The sequence below is a fragment of the Mixophyes fleayi genome, unplaced genomic scaffold (genome assembly GCF_038048845.1).
Source record: "Mixophyes fleayi isolate aMixFle1 unplaced genomic scaffold, aMixFle1.hap1 Scaffold_215, whole genome shotgun sequence".
Taxonomy (NCBI): Eukaryota; Metazoa; Chordata; class Amphibia; order Anura; family Limnodynastidae; genus Mixophyes; species Mixophyes fleayi.
The window spans coordinates 14,342-41,116 of NW_027446339.1; the positions used below are offsets into that span (position 1 = coordinate 14,342).

Genomic DNA, 26,775 nt, shown 5'->3' on the forward strand with positions numbered 1-26,775 from the left:
TCAATCAACCTAAGTGGTTGGGTGTCCACAGAATCTGATGGATCAAGACGTATGGAGTGCTCTCCGTCAGTAACAAGCTCATGTCAGTTATGCATCAGAGAGGAGGAGGCTGCCATAGAATAGGGGACTCGTATCGTCTAAGTTTCAAATTGAAACTGGGTTTAGACGACTGTATTTTTGGATAGTGGGAGGGGGAGTTTTCCATAGTTGAGCTATGGTCCAGTGGTGTGTTCATGTTGTAATCTGCTGTGTGTGTGTATATAGAGGAAAATACAATTCTAAAATGATTATGTGCAAGGGTCAGGTCATGTTGGATTGGTGTAGGGTCCTATGTCTGTATGGCAGGTGTGGACAATTTCCAGAAACCCTACTGACTAAAAATGCCATAGCCATTAGAGGAAGCCCCTGATTCTGTGCACTCTCCCCTCGCCGGATGGCAGCCCCACCTGAGCTTGGTGGAACCATTAGAATTCTGTCTATCTTGCTTTATAGCCTCTTTGCAGGTTGTCATGTTAGGAGGGAGCCAGCAGAGTGTGAGTGACAGACTTGTAGACTTGCTCTAGAGAAATGCACCAGATTAACGCATGAGGGATATGGCCTAACTGTCCTGACTGAAATACTGGGATAAATTTGGGCAAGATCATGTTCCTTTTTCCAGCAGGCAGAGACCCTTTTGACCACCAAATATTAGGACTTTCCTGCTAACAGCTGATGGCGGTTTTATATTGGCAATATTTTTGCATCTTCGTACCTGACTGAAGTTTAAACTTTTTGTAGACAGATTCAGTTTGGCGCGAGGGGACGCTGTGTGTCCTTGGAACACACCTCGCTCGTATTCCCTCGCATTCCCATAATGGTGCTGCCAGACATCCAGGTGATAAATGACTGCACCTCGCGGCTAATTGAATCTGCCCCTTCATGTGCTAAATATGTGATATTTGGCTCCTGTGAACATGGTGATGGTTCATTAGTATTTCATACATCACCCACTATTTCATACTTAAGCCCCGTTACAGATTTGATGGGCTATCAGTTATAAATATAGCTGCTCTCGTACTAGTACTTCTGGTAAGCAGTTTGCATTCTTTGTATGGGAGCTCCTGGGATACATATAACATTGATAGACGCAGTGTTCGTTTGTCTGTGGTCTGTATTCAGTAATCATCTGCTGCTTGTCTGGGATGTCCTCAGTTTTGAAGGAAGTGGGGATAATATTGCAGATTCTGCTTCTATTATTATTATTATTATGCTTCTATGTACAAGTTTATCAAATCTGCACGCAAGGAAAGATTCTGGGAAAAACTTACTGAGATTATTACAGTATACTACCTTATTACATTATACTCATAATATGGAGCATAGTAAGAAAGGAGGAAAACCTCAATATAACAGTAAAAATAGACTACACCAGTGGATTTCAAACTTTTTCAGTTCAAGGCACCCTTAGGGTATCCATATTTTTTTCAAGGCACCCCTAAGTCCAAATTTTTACCAAGTTGTTCCCCGCCTTGCTTACCACTGGCCCTGGCTGAGGCTGGAAAACAGGGAGATGGAGAAGTGAGTGAGGCTGAGAGCGAGATGTTCAAGAGCAGGAGGATGAAAACCTGTCATGTTTGTGAGTGGAATAGTGTGAGCGTAGTTGTTTGCGCCAAGAGATACCTGTGAGTTCCGAGGCTGCATTTGCCAGTCTCTAAAGTGTGGCTAAGAATGGAGTTAGGTCAACCACTACCCCAGTGTGAGTGAGTAAAGTGGGACCTATAAGTTGACATTATTACCTCTTTATCGCTAAAATTTAGGAATCTAGCAATTACTGCTCTAGGGTGATTTCCCTTATTATTGATATTTTGATCTGGGCCCAGTCTATGAGCCCTTTCAATAATTACTGATGTAATAGCAGGATTATCCCAAACTGACAAGCCCAGAACTTGAAACTTACTGGCTCGGAGATCAAAATATCAAAATTTTGGGTCCATGGCCAGGAAACTCCCTAGACCTTAATCTCATTGAGAACTTGTAGTCAATGCTCAAAAGGCGGGTGGACAAACAAAGACCCACAAATTCTGACAATCTCCAAGCATTGATTAGACAAGAATGGATGGCCATCAGTCAGTATGTGGCCCAGAAGTTGATAGACAGGGAGAATTGCAGAGGTCTTCAAAAAGAAGGGTCAACACTGCAAATATTGACTCTTTGCATAAACTTAATGTTATTGTCAATAAAAGCCTTTGACACTTATTAAATGCTTGTAATGTTACTTCAGTATACCATAGCAACATCTGCCAAAAAGGTCTAAAAACACTGAAGCAGCAAACTTTGTGAAAACACACACTATTTGCCACACAGACACGCTATTAGCCACACAGACACGCTATTTGCCACACAGACACGCTATTTGCCACACAGACACGCTATTTGCCACACAGACATGCTATTTGCCACACAGACACGCTATTTGCCACACAGACACACTATTTGCCACACAGACACACAGCCACACTATTAGCCCCACACAATTTGCCACATAGTCACACTAATAGCCCCACACACACACACTAATAGCCCCACACACACTATTTTCCACACAGTCACACTAATAGCCCCACACACACTATTTGCTACACATACATACCCACATATATAAATATAAATATATTGTTATAAATATATTGTTCATATATTTATACCATTTAATAAATCATGATTTGGTGACTTTGCGCAACTCTCAATCTCTGTTTGCTATATATTTTTAGAGGCTTAACACTGCCTCTTTTTGAGTTTGCTGCATTCGATCCTGAGGTTTTTTATTAGAAACAGGTACACACGGTTTATATTAGCGCCAGAGATTCCAGTGTATTTTTACTTGCCAGCCTTATGTTGGGACAGAGGCCTGTTTGTGTCATGGACATTGATTCTTTCAACTATTTACCTTGGAATGAGTTCCTTGAATTCCTCCTCATAGGAGGAATATTCTATAACAAGGCCAGGCCCACCATATGTTCAAGCTGCAGCTCTACTCTCTGAAGACCAGGAGTGGGCTGGGAGGTATCAGCCCGGGGGGGCGCACAGTAGGCCGCATCACATGACACACGATGCGGCCGCGTCATTAATGACGCGGCCGCATCGCATGACTTGCGATGCGGCCGCCTGTGATATAAAATATTTTTATATCACAGGCGGCCCGATCCAGCCCTCCCCTGCTTAAGACATTTTCTCTTTCACATTTTTCATGTCTGACACTCTTTTGTGGCAGTTTTCTATGGTCCTTCTAGCCAAAAGTAAGCTATTTTATCCTGATTAAAGCATATTTGTTTCCCAAAAGTCTCTCATATACTGGAATATGGGAAACTAGTACACAGTTAAAAATTAAACCACACATTTCTCCCTGACTGTCTTTCCAGTAGCAGAGGGGACTCTGATTTTTCATTAACCTCCTGGCTTTTTACTCCTACTTCATAACCTAATTCTCTCTCCCTCTCCTCATTGGCCCTTGCTTGCCTGTTTGCTTCTCTATCCTGTCGCGATCACCAACAAATAACACAAACACAGGAAAAAAAGCAATGACTTTCACACCACACACACAGACACAGACACAGACACTGACACTGACACTTACACTTACCTTTGGACATCCAGCAGCAGCACTCTGCGTGCTGCCTGGCAGAGGGAGAATCAGTGACTGCCGCCTATTCGAGCAATCACATGGGATGGCACCACGTGACAGGTGGCGTCCCATGTGATTGCTCGCATAGGTGGCAGTCACTGATTCTCCGTCTGCCGAGCAGTGCGCAGAGTGTTGCTGCTCGGCGGGCATATGGACCGGCCCATCTGGCCATCGGCCCTTCTGGCATTTGCCAGAAGTGCCAGATGGCCAGTCCGGCCCTGGTGGTTGGTCTACATCCTAAAGTGAGTTCAGTAGTGAACAGAGGTTGGCTTCTATACTAAAGTTTGTTCAGTAGTGTACAGTGGTTGGTTTCTATCCTAAAGTGGGTTCAGTAGTGTACAGTGGTTGGTTTCTATCCTAAAGTGGGTTCAGTAGTGTGCAGAGTTGCCATCTTTTCAGCCAATAGTTATGACAGATGAAGAGCACAGATCCGAAGGTAAAACATGTTTAGTGTGTACATGTTTTTTTTTCCCTTCTTTAAATCGTTGGTAAAATCGCATTGGGAGAAATTTTGTAAGTGTGTACTCAGCTTTACATTGTGTAGCTGATACTATAGGGGTCAAATGGCTACAGATCAAGTGATTTAGCGGATGTGTTATTCACACTCAATTGCATAACTAAACATTTCTGGGTTAGCCCGAGCCAAAAAGTGATCTCCTGATTCATTTTTGTAATCAATTGTTTTTAATAAACTGTGCTACACAAGTGATTGTCAGCAATGGGGTAATGCAATAATCTCTTTTAGATGTCCAATGTTACAATGTAATCTACTTGTGCGAGTTTCTGGCACAACTTCCACAGGTTACAGACATAAACATGACGTATTTCTGCACATTTCAATATAAAATGACTATTGTGATGTCTGTTTGCTTGTGGCTGGTAGTAGGGTGTTAGTACAACCTTGTAGGACTCTAGGGTACGTAGTAATACAGATGTTTGCATTGCATTGGCCATTTTCTTGTAGCACACCTGTAAGTTACGTCCAGTGTGCTGGAGATCGTTGGCCATTTTCTCGTAGCACACCTGTAAGTTACGACCAGTGTGCTGGAGAGCGTTGCCCATTTTCTTATAGCACACCTGTAAGTTATGACCAGTGTGCTGGAGAGCATTGGCCATTTTCTTGTAGCACACCTGTAAGTTATGACCAGTGTGCTGGAGAGCATTGGCCATTTTCTTGTAGCACACCTGTAAGTTATGACCAGTGTGCTGGAGAGCATTTGCCATTTTCTTGTAGCACACCTGTAAGTTATGACCAGTGTGCTGGAGAGCATTGGCCATTTTCTTGTAGCACACCTGTAAGTTATGACCCGTGTGCTGGACGGTGTTGGCCATTTTCTTATAGCACACCTGTAAGTCATGACTAGTGTGCTGGAGAGCATTGGCCATTTTCTTGTAGCACACCTGTGAGTTATGACCTGTGTGCTGGAGAGTGTTGGCCATTTTATTATAGCACACCTATAAGTCATGACTAGTGTGCTGGAGAGCATTGGCCATTTTCTTGTAGCACACCTGTAAGTTATGACCAGTGTGCTGGAGAGCATTGGCCATTTTCTTGTAGCACACCTGTAAGTTACGACCAGTGTGCTGGAGATCGTTGGCCATTTTCTTGTAGCACACCTGTAAGTTACGACCAGTGTGCTGGAGAGCGTTGCCCATTTTCTTATAGCACACCTGTAAGTTATGACCAGTGTGCTGGAGAGCGTTGCCCATTTTCTTATAGCACACCTGCAAGTTATGACCAGTGTGTTGGAGAGCGTTGGCCATTTTCTTGTAGCACACCTGTAAGTTACGACCAGTGTGCTGGAGAGCATTGGCCATTTTCTTGTAGCACACCTGTAAGTTATGACCAGTGTGTTGGAGAGCGTTGGCCATTTTCTTGTAGCACACCTGTAAGTTACGACCAGTGTGCTGGAGAGCATTGGCCATTTTCTTGTAGCACACCTGTAAGTTACGACCAGTGTGCTTGAGAGCTTTGGCCATTTTCTTGTAGCACACCTGTAAGTTACGACCAGTGTGCTGGAGAGCATTGGCCATTTTCTTGTAGCACACCTGTAAGTTATGACCAGTGTGCTGGAGAGCGTTGCCCATTTTCTTGTAGCACACCTGTAAGTTATGACCAGTGAGCTGGAGAGCATTGGCCATTTTCTTGTAGCACACCTGTAAGTTATGACCAGTGTGCTGGAGAGCGTTGGCCATTTTCTTGTAGCACACCTGTAAGTTATGACCAGTGTGCTGAAGAGTGTTGGCCATTTTCTTGTAGCACACCTGTAAGTTATGACCAGTGAGCTGGAGAGCGTTGGCCATTTTCTTGTAGCACACCTGTAAGTTATGACCAGTGTGCTGGAGAGCATTGGCCATTTTCTTGTAGCACACCTGTAAGTTATGACCAGTGTGCTGGAGAGCGTTGGCCATTTTCTTGTAGCACACCTGTAAGTTATGACCAGTGTGCTGAAGAGTGTTGGCCATTTTCTTGTAGCACACCTGTAAGTTATGACCAGTGAGCTGGAGAGCGTTGGCCATTTTCTTGTAGCACACCTGTAAGTTATGACCAGTGTGCTGGAGAGTGTTGGCCATTTTCTTGTAGCACACCTGTAAGTTATGACCAGTGAGCTGGAGAGCGTTGGCCATTTTCTTGTAGCACACCTGTAAGTTACGACCAGTGTGCTGGAGAGCATTGGCCATTTTCTTGTAGCACACCTGTAAGTTATGACCAGTGTGCTGGAGAGCGTTGCCCATTTTCTTGTAGCACACCTGTAAGTTATGACCAGTGAGCTGGAGAGCATTGGCCATTTTCTTGTAGCACACCTGTAAGTTATGACCAGTGTGCTGGAGAGCGTTGGCCATTTTCTTGTAGCACACCTGTAAGTTATGACCAGTGTGCTGAAGAGTGTTGGCCATTTTCTTGTAGCACACCTGTAAGTTATGACCAGTGAGCTGGAGAGCGTTGGCCATTTTCTTGTAGCACACCTGTAAGTTATGACCAGTGTGCTGGAGAGCATTGGCCATTTTCTTGTAGCACACCTGTAAGTTATGACCAGTGTGCTGGAGAGCGTTGGCCATTTTCTTGTAGCACACCTGTAAGTTATGACCAGTGTGCTGAAGAGTGTTGGCCATTTTCTTGTAGCACACCTGTAAGTTATGACCAGTGAGCTGGAGAGCGTTGGCCATTTTCTTGTAGCACACCTGTAAGTTATGACCAGTGTGCTGGAGAGTGTTGGCCATTTTCTTGTAGCACACCTGTAAGTTATGACCAGTGAGCTGGAGAGCGTTGGCCATTTTCTTGTAGCACACCTGTAAGTTATGACCAGTGAGCTGGAGAGCGTTGGCCATTTTCTTGTAGCACACCTGTAAGTTATGACCAGTGTGCTGGAGAGCGTTGCCCATTTTCTTGTAGCACACCTGTAAGTTATGACCAGTGTGCTGAAGAGTGTTGGCCATTTTCTTGTAGCACACCTGTAAGTTATGACCAGTGAGCTGGAGAGCGTTGGCCATTTTCTTGTAGCACACCTGTAAGTTATGACCAGTGAGCTGGAGAGCGTTGGCCATTTTCTTGTAGCACACCTGTAAGTTATGACCAGTGTGCTGGAGAGCGTTGCCCATTTTCTTGTAGCACACCTGTAAGTTATGACCAGTGTGCTGAAGAGTGTTGGCCATTTTCTTGTAGCACACCTGTAAGTTATGACCAGTGAGCTGGAGAGCGTTGGCCATTTTCTTGTAGCACACCTGTAAGTTATGACCAGTGTGCTGGAGAGCGTTGCCCATTTTCGTTTCCCTGCTAGATAAATACATCACTGAATATAATTGTTATATTCTACAATCAGTAGGTGTGGAATGTGTTGGGAACATCCTGGGCAGAGGATCGGTGGGCATTTTTATTGGTATGACAAGGACAACAACAATTAGGCAGTAGTGTATGTCAACATGCTCTGCAAGCAAAGCATATTCAATGGAAGTGGGGAGAAAAAGTGTCAGTATGTCATATCGGGGTATAAAGGCAGATAATGGCATTCACAAGAAAAGAAGTGCATTATTGGGTAGAGTCACAGGGGGTACACTTGTTACTATATGCACTATATCATTCCCAGCCAGCTGAACTGATTGAGAGAATAGATGTATTGTTGAAACAACATATCCAACTGGGATGGGACTTCTTCCTGTTCACATAAAGACTCCTTGGAACCACAAGTGTTACAGGTGAAAACAACTCTTAGATGTTCTGCCTGTAATGAGAGATGAGGCTGTTTTCCCCAACATAGGAAAATTCAAATCATATAGATTGTATCTATCTATCTATCTATCTATCTATCTATCTATCTATCTATCTATCTATCTATCTATCTTCAAATTATACTATACAGTGAACAAGGATGCACAATATATACTTCTGCTAAAACTGCCTTACTAACAGCTTAGTAAGGCTCATGGGAGAAATATTCCCTAGTAATTAAAGAGTCAAGGGGTGGTCTATGTGGTATATGGAGATAACATTATCAGCTAGTAATGTCTATTTAAATTACCGTATTTCCCCATGTATAAGACGCACCTTTTTCCCCAAAATTTTGGGTCTAAAAAAAGGGTGCGTCTTATACACTGCAAGCGCTACTTACCTGAATGAAGAAGATGATCCCTGGTGTGAGGGTATGAGAGAGGAGTCCCCGCTGAACAGATCTGCGCTTGCAAGTTTCAGGTTAAAGGACCTTCAGGCACCTCCCACAGTCTCTGATGTCTCAAAGCTGTCAGTCACATGACCGGCAGCTCCGCTGACCGCCGATAATTGAGCCCAGATGACCCCTGGTGTGAGGGTATGAGAGAGGAGTCCCCGCTGAACAGATCAGCGCTTGCCAGTTTCAGGTAAGAAGACCATCAGGTCCTTCAGGCGCCTCCCAGTCTCCGCTGACCGCCGATAATTGAGCCCAGCGTGTAGTATGGTATGTACAGCGCTGTGCAGTAGCGCTGCCTTCCTGTATCTGAATGTGGGACTTTATTGTAAACTCTGCTCCTCTAGACCTGGTGTGAGAACCCTGACTAAAATGACAACCAGACAAGCCTTCTGCTTCAGTAACTTATTGTAATACATCTTTTTTAAAATTTTGGGCCCCAAAATTAAGGTGCGTCTTATACATGGGTGCGTCTTATACATGGGGAAATACGGTACACATCTAAATGCTATATAATGAGAACTGTCCCATAGAGTGTAAGCTTGTGAGCAGATCCCTCTGACCTCTCTGTCTGTATCACCCAGTATTGTTTTATTGCTGTGTGTGTTCCCAATTGTAATATATACATATACGGAATATACTGTCGCTATATAAATAAATGTTGATGATGATGATGAACTGTTTGGCTTTTGGAGGTGAATGTTTATCTGAAGCATAATATATATGGGAACATTAGCGGTCTCTGGGGAGCACATATGTTCATCAGATAGCGCTTACATATATCCTGCAAATTAACAGTATGTTTTATAATAATGAACTGAACTATTGTTTTATGTAACACACAGATCAGAGCTCCGGCACTGTGACAGCTGCTTCATTCTGGAATTGATACTGGAAGTACCAAGACACCTTCTGACTATCAGTTATATTACTAATGTGACCTTAGTCTAAACATTTTACTGTGATTATGTATATATTATAAAGTAAGATAAACTGCACGTTATTTTATGTATTGGTGTATTTATTGTTTCATTGGGACTCTAATCACAATAATAATATTGTCCTGAACATGACAATTGTTCCATCTCCAACAGAACGAGCTACTCCCCTTATTTACACCTAAAAGAGGTAGGTACTCTCTCGCCAACCTAAATCACTCCACCAGGATGGAAGCCCAGCTGATACCAAAGGCGGGGCGCTGTTACTTAATTAATTTTGTTACGGGAGCATTTCTTCTTCTATTTTTGGCTTCTTCCTGTAAAATGAAGAGAAACCTGGTAAATGACAAAGGTCTAGTGAGCCATGTGCACAATACAAACATTTCAGCAGGACATACACATATACACTGTGAGGGGAAGACACTGGGGAAAGGGTTGGAAGTGATTACATTTATCCTCGATTTTTATTCTATGGATTTTAAAATTCCAGAGGATTTAGTTTGGTAATAGAAAGATGTCTTTTCACTTTATTCAGCTTATGTAGCAGTTGGTTTACGAGGCCCCTGGAGTGCATGGACTGGTGACTGGTGACATGGAATTAGGTTGTTGTTGTATTACCAGGGCTGGGTGCTGGGTCCCTTCCATGTCAAAGAGGGAAACTCTAATATAAACACAGCATCTGGAGAGTAAGGAATTTGTGCTGGTGGTTTACCCTGGAGTCCTACAAGGTTGTACTAACACCCTACTACCAGCCACAAGCAAACAGACATCACAATAGTCATTTTATATTGAAATGTGCAGAAATAGGTCATGTTTATGTCTGTAACCTGTGGAAGTTGTGTTAACTTCATGTCACTTAGAGACTCAGAGATTGCGTTTAACCAGCGGTGCTTAAGATTTCTAATACAGTTGTATGTTGTCTCTATCTCCCCTATCATTGTCTTATCCCTGTCCATTTATGATGTGTTATATATAAATGAATATTATTGTAATTATTATAACATAAGAGGTTCATTGAAAACAATGATGTCACTATAATTCATTCACATACTATATAATTAATGGGTAACAAGTTCAGGAGCCGGATCAAAACATCACTTATTAACTTACAGATGTGACATCCAGTACTGTCCATATCTGTCCTTCATTGAAGTCTGGTCTTATTCTGATGTATAAATCTGTATGCTGAGCTTCTTGGTTGGCTTTTAAAATTGTCTGTATGTCAACTAAATTCTAAATGATAGAGTCCATCTTGTGTATTATTATGGGATAGGCTAGGTCCAAATTGGTGTTTTTCTCCATATTAGGTGCTCTGTGTCCAGGAGCGGGAGGAATTAGGCCCTTACATTTTACAGACCTGTACTTGCTTTCTAGGATATTTCCCCTGCTCTGTGGTCTGACTGTGGAAAATTCCCTGGTAAAAATATTACTGCACAGACGCTAATAGCAGCGCTACAGTTGGTGTGATTTTGAGAGGAGGGGGAGGGGTGAGGGGCAGTTTGCCTTTTGTTTTCAAAATAATGTATTTCTTGGGTGTACGGCCACTTAGCGTATAATACAGTCCAGCGTATCCTGCACTCTTAAGGTATGATGGATATGATAAACTTTATGTGTATCTTACTAAAATGTATGCATTGTGTGTATTATGCAGAGTCGCACGTATCTAAAGATACAGGTGGCTATGAATACTTAGTATGTCTTTTAAATATAGTTTATTCATATAAATTATGTCTGACTCTACATAAGGCCCAGAGTGCAGATTTGTGAAGCAAAACTCCAGCAATTGTATATCTGAAAAATATCACCTCTGCAAAATGGCCGGATTAGCCTTAAAACACAATATGTGTGAAATCTGCAATCTCAGTCGTCTTCAGTCTGAGCATAACCGTATATTGTGACTGTGGTGTGTATAGTAATCTGTGTTTTATGGTAATTTGTTTTTCTGGAGCTGTGAAAGTCACCTACTTTGAACGTGGCTCCTTGAGATGTACATAGGGTATTTCTATATACTCCTAGGGTACAGAGAAGAGAATAAAAAACAATTTAATAGGAGAAAACAATCTAACCAACAATATAAGCTCTTTATAGGTTTATGACATTAAATTCAGAAGATAAAATATGTCTATAGAGGTGTGGCTTACCCTACTCTAATTATGAGGGTAATCATGATTTCTTGTACAGAGGGACAAAAATGAATTATCTTATGGGGTCCAAATTATTTTATGAATAAATTAGTGGGCCAAATATGTCTATCTGGGAGCTACAGTAGCAGTGAGCCCCCCAGGGCTGTGGCTGCTTCCTAGATGGGGGGACTTAACAAATTCCTTTTGAGAATCTTTTTTTAATTAATTTTCCCGCTCATGTGTGTCCCTGTTCATTTATATATTTTCTAAATGCTAAAGGTGAAGAAATCAGGGGTTAGTATAATTTTAGAACTTTAAATACTATACTTACCATGCTTCTGGGTCCAGTCAAATTCATCAAAGCAGATGACGTCCAAGTCATCGAAGTCCTAAAAATAGTAAAATTATACAAATGAATACATCTTGTCATTGCAATATGTAAATAGTATGTAAAATGTATGTATGTAATAGTAGGTATGTAATATGTAATAGTAAACAACAAAATGGACCAAGCAACTAAAACAATGACAACTGTCATGATGGATCAACTGCAGGAGATGGACAGCACCATTAGGGAACACGAGAATACACAACTGCAGCGTTTCATGGACAATGAGCGGGAACTGCAGGACTCTTTCCTCATGCAAATCATGAACATGCAGGAACGCGTGTTACGCGAAAATCGTGAGTGTATTATGGGATTCATGGACAGACTCCTCTCACGGGTGCAGGCACCTCCTCCAAGTCCTTACTATTATGACGGACATTATCCTATGTACCAGCGGGTGCAACCCATGTTAGGTAACAATAACCCTCCAAACCCGGTACACAATACACAACATGCTCAACCTATGGGTAACCCCAACATAGAATATCCACCAGGTTATCCACTCCAAACCACTCCACCACCAGAAATGCCACAATATAGGCAATTGTAATAATCATGTTTTATGGTCAAATGTTTCACTGTTAATTGTTATCATGTATGTTACGTGTTATCTGGAATCACACCGTTAGCTTCTTATATATATATGCAAGTAAGCACCTCCCAGCGCTCACTCATCTTGTTGCCTGTCCTCTTCATCCGGACCAGCACTCTCTGGCCCATGTGGAGTGGTCCTGTCGTGGTGGCAGCCTGAACTTGGGGGAAAAGTGACTGCATCTGCTTCTTAACCACATTGTGGGCTACCCCCAATTGCTGTACTGCTCTTCCACCCAGCTGGCCGGGTTCCATCCTTCTTCATATTCCGGGGAAGTGAGTGACAGGTCCTGCATCTCCCTGCCTGGGAGACCGAATAGTAAGAAGAAGGGAGTGAACCTGGTGGTATGGTGCACGCGGTTGTTGTAAATCCACACCATCTCTTGTACAAAGTCTAGCCACCGTTGTCGCTGATCCACTTCCAAGGTCCACAACATCTGCAGCAGGGTCCGGTTAAGCCTCTCGCATGCTCCATTCCCTTGGGGATGATACGGGGTAGTCTGAGACTGTTTGATGCCATAAATCCGGCATAGCTCTTTTATCATCCGGCCTTGGAAGCAGATGCCTTAATCGGAGTAGATCCGCTCTGGGCACACCTACCGCCTGAGGAACTGCTCCGTGATGTCTTGGGCAGCGGACTCCACAGTCTGATAGCAAGTGTACACTATCACCGTGTACCTTGTGAAGTGGTCTGTCTTCACCAGGGCATATTGGTGACTGCTGATGGACTCCACTATTAATACATAATCTATCATCAGAATATTCAGGGGTTGCTCATGGGTGCTCGTTGTTCCGGGTGCTTTTCCGCTGTGCCTGTAGACTTCGTCTAGCACATCCTGCAATCCAGGCATAAATAATTGGCTCTGGAGCCAGTGGTACGTCTTGGTTGCGCCCAGATGTGCTCCTTGCGTGTGGGCCTCCACAACCAGCTGTTTCGCTGCGCTCTCCTGGGACCACAATTTGCCACACCGGGCGGCACTCCTGTTCTAGATATGCACACCAGTATAATACTCCTTCCCGCACTTGGAACTGGTCACAGTTGTACAACAGTCTCCAGCCCATTGTAATCAGGCGACTCCGCTCAGTCGTAGAAATCCAATGTCCATCCAGCTTCCACTGTCTGATGATCTGGATATTGACATCTTTCCCCTGCTCTTGAGCCCACTCCGGGACAGTCTTCCTCGCTGTGATGGCATGTACTGTGTTGGCAGACTCCTCCGGATGGGTATGACACATGGGCTTTACTCAGGTGAGATTTGGGATTTCAACCTCCTCCCGTTCTTCGTTCCCGCTCCCCGCTGGGGCCTCCACTGGGAAACGGGAAAGGGCATCAGCATTTCCATTCTGCTCACCGTGATGGTAGCGAATCTCAAATGTGGCCCCTGTGAAGTATTCTGCAAATTTCTCTGTCACAGCCCAGACCACCGCCAACAGTTCCAACATAAAGGAACTGTAGTTCTCTGGATTCCGCTCGGACTCCCACAAGCTTCTGCTGGCATAGACGATCACCCACTCCCTCCCGTCTTGTACTTGGGTAAGGACAGCCCCTAGTTCGCGGAGGCTTCCATCGGTGTAGAGAACAAACGGTTTCTCAAAGTCATCATAAGCCATCGATAGTAGCCCACTAGTCCAAGGAAGGACCGCAACTCTGTGATGGTAGTGGGTGTTTTCCAGTCTTGGAACCTTGTCTGTGTAGGGTGCACTCCTTCCCCAGACACGAGGTGGCCCAAGTACTCTTAGCTGTGCTTTAGGAGCTGATACTTCCTCGGCTTCAGTTTCAGACCAAACCCCTCTAGAACAAAATTTTATTGCAACTGCTTATGTGCTGGATGAAAAGGCACTTAGAATAAACGTTTTGTTGCTTATCATGAGATGGTCTAGTGCCTAACATTTCTTTTGTGATATTGCAATGCACCACCACTAGTGTCCATAGTGTGCACTTCACTCTACTTTTGTTAAACACTTGAGGACTCAGGGGACCCTAAGGTCCCAGATGCCGCATGCACATCATAGCCGCAGCTGAAGAGGAGGGCAACAGCGAGTGGTTCAACACAGTACATCGTAGCACTCCAAGTAAGTGTTCCTGCAGCACCAGTAGGGTTTCACATCTGCAAAATTGCAGCTTAACAAGTATTTTGAGCTGCATGTATCTCAAAATTTGCGCTGCTCACAATACAGATGCAAAAAAAATTAAAACACTCCCACCAATCCCTGTGTTGAATAGCCATAACTGGTGGGGGATGGGAAATAAGTTAAAGTTAGTAAAGCAATAGTTTAGTGTGTGGGACTCTGGCTGCCATTAAATGCTTGGACATGCTGGTAGAACCACAAGTGCAAGCTTCCAACTGTCCCAATTTAGGTGGGACATCACCGATTTGAGGGCTGTGTCACGCTGTAATGGTGCAGATGGTTGGCACCCCAAAAGTAGTGTAAGGAAGGATTCTACAGGCCCGGTGGTATGGTAGAGAGACAAAGGTCCCCCCAGTAGTGTTGAAATAAAACAGGGAACACAGGGCTAAAACTGCATAAACTTGTGGGTTTATTCTCTTTGCTTGTGGCATAAGGCTTTACCACAGCAGCAGATCAGTAGCGGTAGTATAGAGAAGTAATAGCACAATACCATTAACATGTAATCTTATTCAACATGTTACAAAAAAAAATCACATTTTAGGAATTTTGGTTTACAATATGTATGCATAAATCAACATAATACTTTTAGTGCAATTATACTGATTATACTTATCAGACAAAAATCAGCAGATGCAACAAGGATTATTCCAGCTTGTTCAGGTTAGATACTTTCTAGTTCACTCTATGATATACAGAACCCAATGGGGTACATTATAATCCACAGGTTTAAGCAAAGTTTCAGCTGACACATGAAGCTTATTTACTTGTACAAGTTGAAATCAGTAGTCCACTTAGCAATCCATCTAATGGAATAAGCAACTCTCTCCCAGCAACTGTAGGGCTAAACAACTTGCAATTCTCTCATCAGCATCCATTTTAGGCAGTTTCAGTCAGCTTGTAGATAACTTTAAATACAGCAGATTTGTCTGGAACAAATTCTTCTATTAGCCAGTGCTATAACATCTCTCAATAGCAATATTACAGCCCTGGTCAGAGGTTTTAATAACACAGTTTGATGTTTTACTTAAATAACTTGAACATAGCAAAGCAAAAGAAACTTATCTGTCTTCATATGAGTCCTGCTGACATCTCATGGGCAGTGGCAAGTTAGGTCTTTTCCTATACGGCAAAGGTGCTTTTTTCTGGGCTGACTGCAAACATCCCTCAGGACAACAATTCAGTTATAGATTCAGTGGCTCTTTATGGGAAGATCCTTCATTAGTTCAGCCAGCAGCCACTCGCATCACTTTTCTAGCCAGTTTGTTTTTGGCTCCTCCCCTTGTTCCCATGAATCTCCCTGAAGCCTTTTAGTAAACTCTGGGGCTCTAGAGAGCAGCCCCGGCTGTAGTTTGCCGTCTGTCCACCCAAAAATGGCCGACACAATTTGCATTTAACTTCCCAGAGGCACTCTGGGGAACTATAGTTTTCTGAATGAGTGCATACAGTAATATACCTGTGATTTGCAAATGTATCACAACGCCATCTCAGTCTGTGGGAAAGTTGGAGGAGATTCTGTCCACTGCTCTTGTGCATGGCAGAGATGGAGTGAATGGTTCATGTGCACAGCAATGAAGGGTTTTGGAGGGGAAGAGAGGACAGTATGGGGCATCGAAGAGCTTCAAATGCATTAGGCATGGGTGGAGCCACATCATCATCGTTTTGTGGCACCCCATTCCGTTGCTAAAGAGATCAAGGTTGGGAGGTATGCCAGCTTGTCCCTGGCTACCAGTGGCTGCCAGCTTGCTTGTTGTAGAACTACAACTACCAGCATGCCTTGAAGGCCAGTGCCTGCTGAAAGCTGTAGTTCCACTTAGTAAATGAACAGTAACATTACACCATAGAAACATACTTTATTAAAAAAAAAAAAAATTAAAAACCTCTTGTTCTCACCTTTACTGCACACTTTAATCCTTACGGACAGGGGCTGGTTGGCAAATTTTTCGCCAGGGGGCAAAACTCGATTCAGCAACCTATTAAGAACATTTTAAAGGAAAAAAGTGCAGGTGGCCCAGTGACCTATACTGAGGAAGCACACTTTGGTACTGGCCCGCGGAGCAGATGCCCCCCTGCCCCTGTTTAGGATCATTCCTTTCCTGAAATAATCTAAGGGCGACATGTCAGGAGCACATGAATTGCCGCAAAACTGAGATTAAAATAAAATAACAAGAGGAAATAAAAGAGAGTCATAACAGAGAGTAATAATACAGGATAATAAGAGAACAATAAAACAGGCTAATAACAGAAAGTATTAGCTGAGCAAAAACAAAGCCCAATAATTGAGAGTAAAAATAGAATAACACAGGTTAAAATAAATAGTAATAACATAGGGTTATAACAGAGAGCACTAACATAGGAGAATAGCTCAGAATAATAACTCATTGTAATAACAGAGTAATAATAGAATAATAGCACAAAATAAAACAGAGTAATATAGAATAGGAATACAAGTTAATAACAAATATTTCTAATACAGGCTGATAACAAAATAATAACACTGTATTAATCGAAACTAAAAACAGAATAATAACATTGATAAAAGCAAAAATAACAGATTATTAATAGAATAAAAATCCAAGATAAAAGCATAAAACCCCTGCCCTCAAGAAGAAGTACAGAGGGTATTGGGAGGGTGGATCCTCTTCTTGGGGGCAGGGCATTCTCACCACCCTAGAGTCACCCTAGTATAACTGAGATTAAAAACAAAATAACAGAAGATAATAAAAGAGAGCCATAACACAGGATAATAATGCAGGAAAAAAAAACCAGAATAATAACACTAGGTAATATCAGCGAGTAATAACATAGGAGAATAGCCAAGATTAATAACACAGGGCAATATCCTAGAACAATAACAGTATAATAACTCAAGGTGATAACATAGAGTAATATAGTGTAATTACGCAAGGCAATAACCAATAATAGTAATATAGATTAACAAAATAATATAAATTTAGAGTAAAAGCAAAGAGTATGATAGAATAATACCACCTCACCCTTTCCTCCATGTTGTTTTTTTTAGATGTTTTTTATATTATAAATTGGATTAATTGTTACGTACTTTAAATACCATTGATTTTAGAAATGTAACTTGTAACATCTTATATCTTTTTCTCACTCTGTATCTCATATAATTGTTATGTAAATGATATATATTTCTTTAGTTCTTATTAATAAATGCAGGACTTCTGATGTTATTTGATAATATTTAACTCCGTGTTTTATAATGTTTATAATTTATATTTTATTGTATGACAATGTTGTATTTCATTTGTGTCTTGTTCTCTTACTAAAATCTCTACTGCAAAAAAACCCCCAATACCACAAGGTAATACCAGAGAGTAAAAACTCAATAATAACAGAGAATAGTGACAGAGAGTTTTTAAACAGGGTAATAACAGAGTAACATAAAGGTATAATAACCTAGCTTAATAACAGAATAATAACTTAGAAAATAAACAGAATAATAACACAGGGTCTTAAAAGATTAATAACACAGAGTAATAATAGAAATTTAAACAGAATAATGACAAATAATCAAAACAATAATAGCAGAGTAATAACCTTGAGAGATAACAGAATAAAAATTTAAGATAAAAATAGACCACCCCTGCCCTCAAGAAGAAGTACAGAGGGCATTGGGAGGGTGGATCCTCTTCTTGGGGGTAGGGCCTTCTCTCAACTCTAGGGTCACCATAGCAAAACTGAGATTAAAAATAAAATTAATAAAATAACAAGAGGAAATAAAAGAGAGTCATAACAGAGTAATAATACAGGATAATAAGAGAACAATAAAACAGGCTAATAACAGAAAGTATTAGCTGAGCAAAAACAAAGCCCAATAATTGAGAGTAAAAATAGAATAACACAGGTTAAAATAAATGGTAATAACATAGGGTTATAACAGAGAGCACTAACGTAGAAGAATAGCTAAGAATAATAACTCATTGTAATAACAGAGTAATAACTGAATAATAGCACAAAATAAAACAGAGTAATATAGAATAGCAAAACAAGTTAATAAAAAATATTTGTAATACAGGCTGATAACAAAATAATAACACTGTATTAATAGAAACTAAAAACAGAATAATAACATTGATAAAAGTAAAAATAACAGATTAAGAATAGAAAAAGAATCCAAGATAAAAGCATAAAACCCCTGCCCTCAAGAAGAAGTACAGAGGGTATTGGGAGGGTGGATCCTCTTCTTGGGGGCAGGGGTTTTACCAACCTTGCACTTCCAATATCATATGTATTCCCCGTACTACATGTGGCATAGGGTACCCCTATGTGATTTGGTATACAATCCCCAAGTTTATTAAAAAAAAGAAGTAAATCGACAGCCGTGAGCATTGCCTGAGGACAGCAGGGTAACCCGGTTACAAAAAACCTGTGAGAAGCTGGCCCCATGAATTCTATCATGTAACCCCGTCTCATGATTCCCTGGACCCACCAGTCCGCCGAGGACTTTGTCCACTGCTGGGCGAACCCAAGCAGCCGTCCTCCCACCCCACCCTCTGTAACCAGAGGAGGGTGGTAGTCATGCTGCAGGTCTATCTGGCAGCTTGGCGGAAGAGGCCCTTCCTGCTGCAGAGGCAAAGGATGACCTTCCTCTACGGGACTGTCTCCTGCTTCCCACGGCCCTTGAACTGACAGTCTGGCCTCTGCAAGGGCTGTCTAAAAGAACTAAACCTAGGAGGTCTAGGCGTATTCACAGGCAAGGATGTATTCCTACCCCCTGAAGCCTGTGAAATCCAGGAGTCCAACTCTGGACCAAATAGCATGCCACCCATATATGGGATGGATTCCAACGACCTCTTTGACTCTGAATCCGCATTCCAAGTCCTTAACCATAACGCCCTTCTTGCTGTTACAGCTGCAGCAGAAATGGACGATGATATGGAGGCCGAATTCTGGGCCGCTTCATATACATAACCCGCTGCCTCCTTCAGGTGCATGGCCAGGGGTAGTAGTTCCGAATCCTGCAATGCAGACTCTAACTGCCCTGCCCAGGCTTCCATAGCCCTAGCTACCCAGGTTGAAGACAATGCTGGTCTGAGGGCTTGTACCAGCGGCCAAGAAGACCGATTTCAGCAGGGATTCTAATTTACGGTCGGTCGCGTCCTGTAAGGCCGCCGACCCTGGTACAGGTAGTGTGGTCTGGCGAACCAATCTCGCCACAGGCACATCCATCTACTTTAGCCACCTGTTCCCATCAGGTCATATCCTCCTCTTGAAGAGGATATAAAGAGCCAAACTTTTTTGGCACAGAGAACCTCTTATCTGGATACTTCCAAGAGGCCTCTGCAATACCTCTCAACTCTGCTGAGGGAGGGAACCTGACCACCTGCTTAGAAGCCTTCTTAAAGAGAGAGCGGTCCAAGGACCTCGTCTCTTCTCTTCTACTTCAATAAACCCCAAGGTCTGACGAACTGCTTTTACCAGATCGTCCATACCCTGGTGTCTAGAGCTTTCCTCCGATTCTATTATGGACAAATCCGAATTGTCCAACAATTCCCCTTCCTCTTCCGAGGAACCCTCTGAATCAGACACAGACCACAGCGCATTAGCTGGTCTACGCCTTTTATTACTGCGTATATGTGGGATTCTTGAGTAACTGGTTAAGTCAGTCTAGGCCTCTAGCCACTGCGGACCATCCAACCTCCCCTATCTGGGGTGTCTCCTGGAGAGCCGGGGAGGGATATTGTCCGACCCCTGGGGAAAAAGAATCCTCAGTCATTCCTCCTGTTATACCCCGAGATGCCACTGATGTAGATGGGATCTCTACTGGTTTAGATAAGTTTTACAAGGGTATTAACCCCTTGTGACCAGGTTGACACCCATTCGGGAGGTTCTACCGTCAAAAATGGAGCTGTCTTTAGGCTGCATCATTACAGGTGCCAGCACAGAGCCCCCCCTGATCCAAACGTTCACCAGTTAATTTAACATTATTACACTTTGAACAGACAATATGTTTGGCACGTGTTTTACTTTTATCAGCCATCACAAGATAAGAAAAAAATAAAATCACGTTTCATACGCACAAACACTTCCACAATGTCTATCAGAAAATACTGACTAGGTTATTTAAACATATCATAGTATTTCTGATTAAATAAGACAGGTTGGGGAGCTTAGAGTTTTCTTTAACCTAAAGCTCTCTCAATACATTATTGTCTTACAATACATATGCATACACAGAAGAAATATAGTGATACTTAGCGGGGAAGATATGTGTCAGCAGTGCACTTCTCTCCAAATGACTGCTGCATCTGTCCTCCTTTTGTATTTTGGCACCAAAAGTTATGATACACACACACACTGCCTTGTCCTTGGTACTCCCATTGTGAAAGCCACCTGCAACCAGTTCTGCGGATCCCCTTGGAAGCGGGCATGGTGGAAAGAGTGAAAATGTTAGTTTAATTTCCAACCTATTTTCAGTTTAGCATCAACCCCTTCTTTATTTTAAACTTTGAAATTTTTCTCGTAAAATAATGTTTAATTTAGCTTTAGTTATGTATTAAATTATTCACAACAGTGAGGGGAGTACAGAACTTTTACATGTTTCTCTTTACTTTGTTTGAAGGCTTTGATTACATTTTATTGCAATGCTTGAAGCGCACTAACAAATGCATTAAAAGTAGGTGGTAGAAAAACCTAGTCCTTTTACACATAGAAGACATCTGTATGACGTCCTGCAAGGCAGGAAGCACAGCCCTACAGATGTGGTCAATCTGACCCTGCAAATCCAATCGTGCTTTTGCACATAAGTGCATGACAGCAGAAAAAAAAACACTTGCACTGCATGTTGGTGCATACGTAAATGGACTCTATGTCATTTTGTTATGTGAAAATTTAAAATACAGGGCCCATGAGCATACTGTATACATCCGTGCAGAAACATTTCTGTTATACATATTGCTACTTGACAAATCCCTTGGTAATCGGACCAGAGAAGCCAGGAAGTATGTAATGAGACCCAAAGGAATGATCTTATTTACAGACATTTGCATTGATCTTGTTGCTTGTTTCGTGTACTTGTCTGTTTACTTCTAGAAACTGGCATGGCCTTTAGAAAGCAGACAGGTTACTTGTAAAAGCCGTTTAATTTAGCTTTGCAAGCTGGTATAGGTGGAAAAGGAAGTACACCTCCTTTCAAAATCTGTGTTTTTACATAAGGACATAATTAACATTCATCTTGTCCTCACCAAGTCCTAAAATGTGATCACTCTTAAGGTCACGTGACAAGTTTATTTTATATGGACATTATTTATTAAAACAGAAGGAGCCATATCGGGGAAAAAAGCCAATCAGTAAAGAGCCAACATGTGCTTAACCTATACAAGAAAATAGCTTCAGATTTATTTATATTTTAATTGTATAAACATGGGATCTCTTGCTTTCATTTTATTTGTGCATTCATATTACCTCACACACTGGAAAACTTTTAAATGTGGTTATTTCATACTTGCCAACTTTGGAGATCACCCCTCCAAGACCTGCAAAGTTGGCTGTGTCTTGTGGGCGGGGCCACGCTAATCGCGTCATTAGGCCCCGTCCCCTGCCATACTATAACAATTTTGGCCTATTACAGCTGGTTGTGGGGACAGGGTGATGTGATTAGCCCCACACCCCCACCAGCTTCATCAACGAAGTGGGCAGGATTCGGGAGGTTGTCCCAAAAATTCATAAGTCTCCCGCACATTCTGGGAGAGTGGGCAACTATGGGTTATTTATTGTACAATGTATATATAACTATAACTGGCCACAATCCATTTTAATTAACAGTAAAACAAAGGAGAATAGAGATGGAAGATGGTCGTCTAAACTGAATCCTTCTATATTTGCATTACAGTGAATATTAATGTGGCACGTTAGTTTGTAGGAATTGCCATTCTACATACACAGCAAGAGCATAGGTGAGATCTGAATCATCATAGCCAGGAAAAAATATCACATACCAGGTAGGTAAATGCCAGATGTAATGGTCACTTATGTCTCCATTGCAGGCTCTGTACTATTGTCACAGCATTCAAAATAGGAAGTCTCGTAATAGAGGTGATAACGTATCGCATAGTTGCCTACTGTCCCGGAATGTCCAGGAGACTCCCGAATTTCTGGAAGTCCTGGACCAGGTCAACCTCCCGGATTCTAATAATCTTAATGTGGCATGCTTAGGATGTGAATCGTGCATCATCCTGGTCCCGCCCCCTGCTTCAATTGGTCAGAACAGATGATTGCTGTTTAGGGGGCGGGGTCATATGACATGATGACACACCTAGCCCCACCCCCAACATGCCCACCTCCCCCTGATCTCCTGGAGCCCTCCTTGTGATAGTTGACAAGTATAGCATATCGTACACAAAATCACTCTGCACATGCCCAGAACCAAACAATATGCAGCCGTCTGCTCCGTCTTCATACACAAAGGCCATTTACTACAGCCTACAATTTCAGGGAGGGAACGGGACGGAGAAGGGCCGTTCGTTCATAGCTGATGTACAATAGGGGCGTGCCAATCTCAAGTGTAGGCAGCAGCTTCCGAATCCAGCCCTGGGCAAGTCACTTGTTTTTCTGCCGTATCCCTTGCTCCAGGTACAGGGCTAGTCTAAGTCCTGAGTACTAGTGATGGCGGTCTAAGATGTATGCTAGAACATGTGTTTGGAATCAAGAGCAACAGTAAAAATGTATTTTATGTTCAGTAGACATTAACCACCCGTTCCTTGGATAACTGTGGTAATTCTACAGCTAATATATGGACAGAGTGAAGCACGCGCATCAAAGGTGGGAAAGGGATCCCGGATATCCCCAACATGCTGCGAGCCTTCTTTGTCTGCAACTACATCCGCACAACTCTTATTGAAAAGAACATTTGCTCTGCTACTGGACTACACCTTGGTTTTACCTGGATTTTGGACAATTTCGGAGGGAGCACCATCTGGATTACACCTTGGTTTTACCTGGATGTTGGACAATTTGTGAGGAAGCACCATTTGGAGGGAATTAAACCAGACTTGTGCAAGCTAAATACTGTCCACAAGCTTATCAGAGCTAAAGACATTATGGAGTCTGTTCCAGGACTTTCTGCTGCAACAACAAAACACGTGTGGGAGAATATGGCCTTTAAGAGGCTGACTAATAGACACAAAGACATTGCATGGATGGCTATCCAGGGATGTCTGCCTCTCAGGACATTCATGCACTCCCGGAACCTGTGCCAATATGGCCACTTCTGCATCACCAGAAGGGAAACAGCACAGCGTATTTTTGGGACTGCCCACACTGCACAGGCACTGTTGGATGCCTTGGAACATGAACTTAAGGACAGTGCGCCCAGAACTTGCCTTTCATACCATTAGGTATTTTATGGATTATTTCCTGGGACCACACCATTGGGGCAATACAGGACGCCTGGCGCCTTATGAACTGATTTAAGAACACTAATAGGCTTGCCAGGCATCACCTCATCTTGAAAAGGGAGAAAAGGTGACAGGACTGTCGCAGGCTGATTCCCAGCCTGCTAAGAGATCATTGACAGTCCTGAGGAAGAGGAAGATGATTAATTTTCTGTCTCCGTCTTCTCCTTATCACCCTATGTGTCTGTTTATTCAATAAAACCTTGGGCTTGTGTCTCCCCCTTCCTTACCCCTCCAACCCATTCCTCCATCACTGTTTGAAGTTTTGTTGAATGTCTTGCCTTAATTTATGCACCCTTCCCTATCTTTGTGTCTGTCTCAATAAAGCTTTGGTCTTCTGTGTACTGCTGTGAATCCATTTTGTTGACACAGTACAGTGTGACTGCAGATTTAGACCAAGACTGCCAGCCCTATTATTTCTATTTCAGCAATGACAATTAGCAATGGAGCAATGAAGCTCTCCTCTATATGTATTACCTATATAACAGGGTACAATGTGATGGCAGATTTAGAAGACCAAGCCTGCCAGCCCTATTATTTCTATTTCAGCAATGACAATTAGCAATGGAGCAATGAAGCTCTCCTCTATATGTATTACCTATATAACAGGGTACAATGTGACTGCAGATGTAGAAGACAAAGCCTGGAAGCCCTATTATTTCTATCTCAGCAATGACAATTAGCAATGGAGCAATGGAGCTCTCCTGAATGTCACTGGAGACTTTGAAGAACACTGCTACCCCTCCTCTTTCTTTTTTACCTATGACGCTGCCCAACTGCACTAGAGACTGCCAAGAACTGTGCTACCCCTTCTGTGTTCCTCTGTATAATGGTGCTGGATGCTGTGGAGGGCAGTACTTATAGAATCCAAAACTCACGAGACAATGACTTTTTGCCTCGTTTTCAATTCTGAGGGCGCGCAACGGTACTCGGATCTGCTAAGTTCGGGTATGTTCGGTTCTTAGGGAACTGAGCCTGAGCATCTCTAATTTTAATACAATGAGCTATAGCTGCAGATAACTTCATCTAGGAACTCTGAATATTTATATAATGCACATGTTAATATAAAAGTGTAAATACTGAAAAATGATAAAATTGCTGCCAATTCAAGTGTTAGACATCACACACAGTTAGAGGCCAAATATGACATTGAACTATGAAGCTCGGGAATTAATAATAAGACAAATTAGTCTATTTTTGAACCTCATAATCTCTCAAACAAACTGCTCTGATAAGACATGTCATGAGCTCTGCTGGATGATTAAAATATTTGGTAATCTATGCAATTATTTTCATAGCATGGCTTGCAGCAACAAATGTCACAACAATCAAAAGTTTTCGTCTAGATAGAAAAATCAACATGTCACTGTCAGATATACTTTGACTATTAAAACCTTGCTTGTCCTCATATAAATCTACCACCAACTATTTAGATTTGATTTAGATACATTAAAACAATGCATGTACTGTAGTAGTTTAAAATAAACTGTATCCTGATTCTGTAAAGTTTAACTAGATTTTTTATTATGTTTTTGAACTTTATTTTATCTGGTTGACGCAGAATCATAGATTTGTGTCCTCTTCAACTTGGCGAGCAGGGGCAGGCAAGCATAAGGGCATGTTTACATTAGTGCAACATAATTAAATGCAGATGTGCATCTCCTCCTGAAGGGCTGGTACAAAGGTACTCATTATGATACTGATGATGATGATGAGTATCAAAAGCTGCTTCTGATTGGCTGATTGAGTATTGCCCCCTCCAGCCTATTAAGCAGTACTTAATTAATTATCATGGGCGGCTATATTATATGAAGTGGCATTTGTCTATTTTCATTACTTAATTGACATTTCCATTTGAACTTTACCATTTATTGATAACTGTTAAGACACTTCTCTCTCTTGTGTATTATATACTTTATTGCATTATTATATTGTACATAAATAGGCTTATGCATTTACTACTAACACTGTCAAGCCACATCTTTTGTTAGGCATAAGTATACACACTTGTATGCTCGACGTATGTCTGGCGCAAATACTACTGTTTCTGAGTTGGATGCATCTTGAGATGCAACTCAACATACACACCCAAATGTCACATGTTATCTTTCGAATGCAAGATCGGTAGACACTGGCCAATTTTGCTTCTAATGCTTTAGTTCTGACATCAGACTATGTAGCCTTTTTATCTAGCTCTGATATGGCTATATCAGGGTTATGTTACTCAAAAGCTGCTTGCTTCACCTATTTATCAAACAGTAGTTACCACAATGCTTTATACTCCTATTTATTATCACTAAACCCACCCTGGGTTTTGTTGACCACCATAATACAGTAAGGACCCAGAGGTAAATTATTCTCACCATTTCCAGGTGGCCAGGTAGAACTTATCAAATGGAAACTGTTTAATAAATGACACAAGCTCTGCAGACTATTTTTTATTTAGATTGATTTTCCACAAGCTCCCATCTGTTCCTAGTTTTCCTGGAAAGGTGTTTTTGGAGCTTTAATCCTTGAGTCTCAGATTTTGATCAGTATAGTTCAAGTAAATATCCTAGTTTCAGTCTGTTTTGCTAAGTAGTAAGTACCACTTTTACTGCCTTTTCTGCATCGTCACACAAGGGGCCACATTTTGAACATGCAGCCTGAATTTATGAATCAAGTAAATTTATGGACTACCGTGTACTCTGAGTTTTAAAAGCTTTAAGTTAGCTCAGTCAGTGGTGAAGGCACCAAGAGGTGTCAATACGCAAAAAGCCAATCAGAGCAGTTTTCCCATGCTCCAGAAAATCAGAGGCAAGACACTCTAATTTGGTATTCACATACTGGCATCATTCATTTGCTTGTTAACGGTTTTTTAGAAAAAATTT

General features: G+C 42.0%; 1 long non-coding RNA gene across 1 annotated transcript in view; it reads right to left on the reverse strand.

The window, feature by feature from the left end:
* Positions 1–9,466: 9,466 nt before the first annotated feature.
* Positions 9,467–26,775, reverse strand: part of LOC142121727 (uncharacterized) — a 32,228-nt gene continuing 14,919 nt past the window's right edge. Inside the window, exons 3-5 of the long non-coding RNA XR_012683988.1 lie at positions 11,712–11,769; positions 11,223–11,269; positions 9,467–9,574 (exon numbers count right to left, since the gene is read on the reverse strand). This is a non-coding gene — a long non-coding RNA (uncharacterized LOC142121727). The remainder of the gene's footprint in view (positions 9,575–11,222; positions 11,270–11,711; positions 11,770–26,775) is intronic.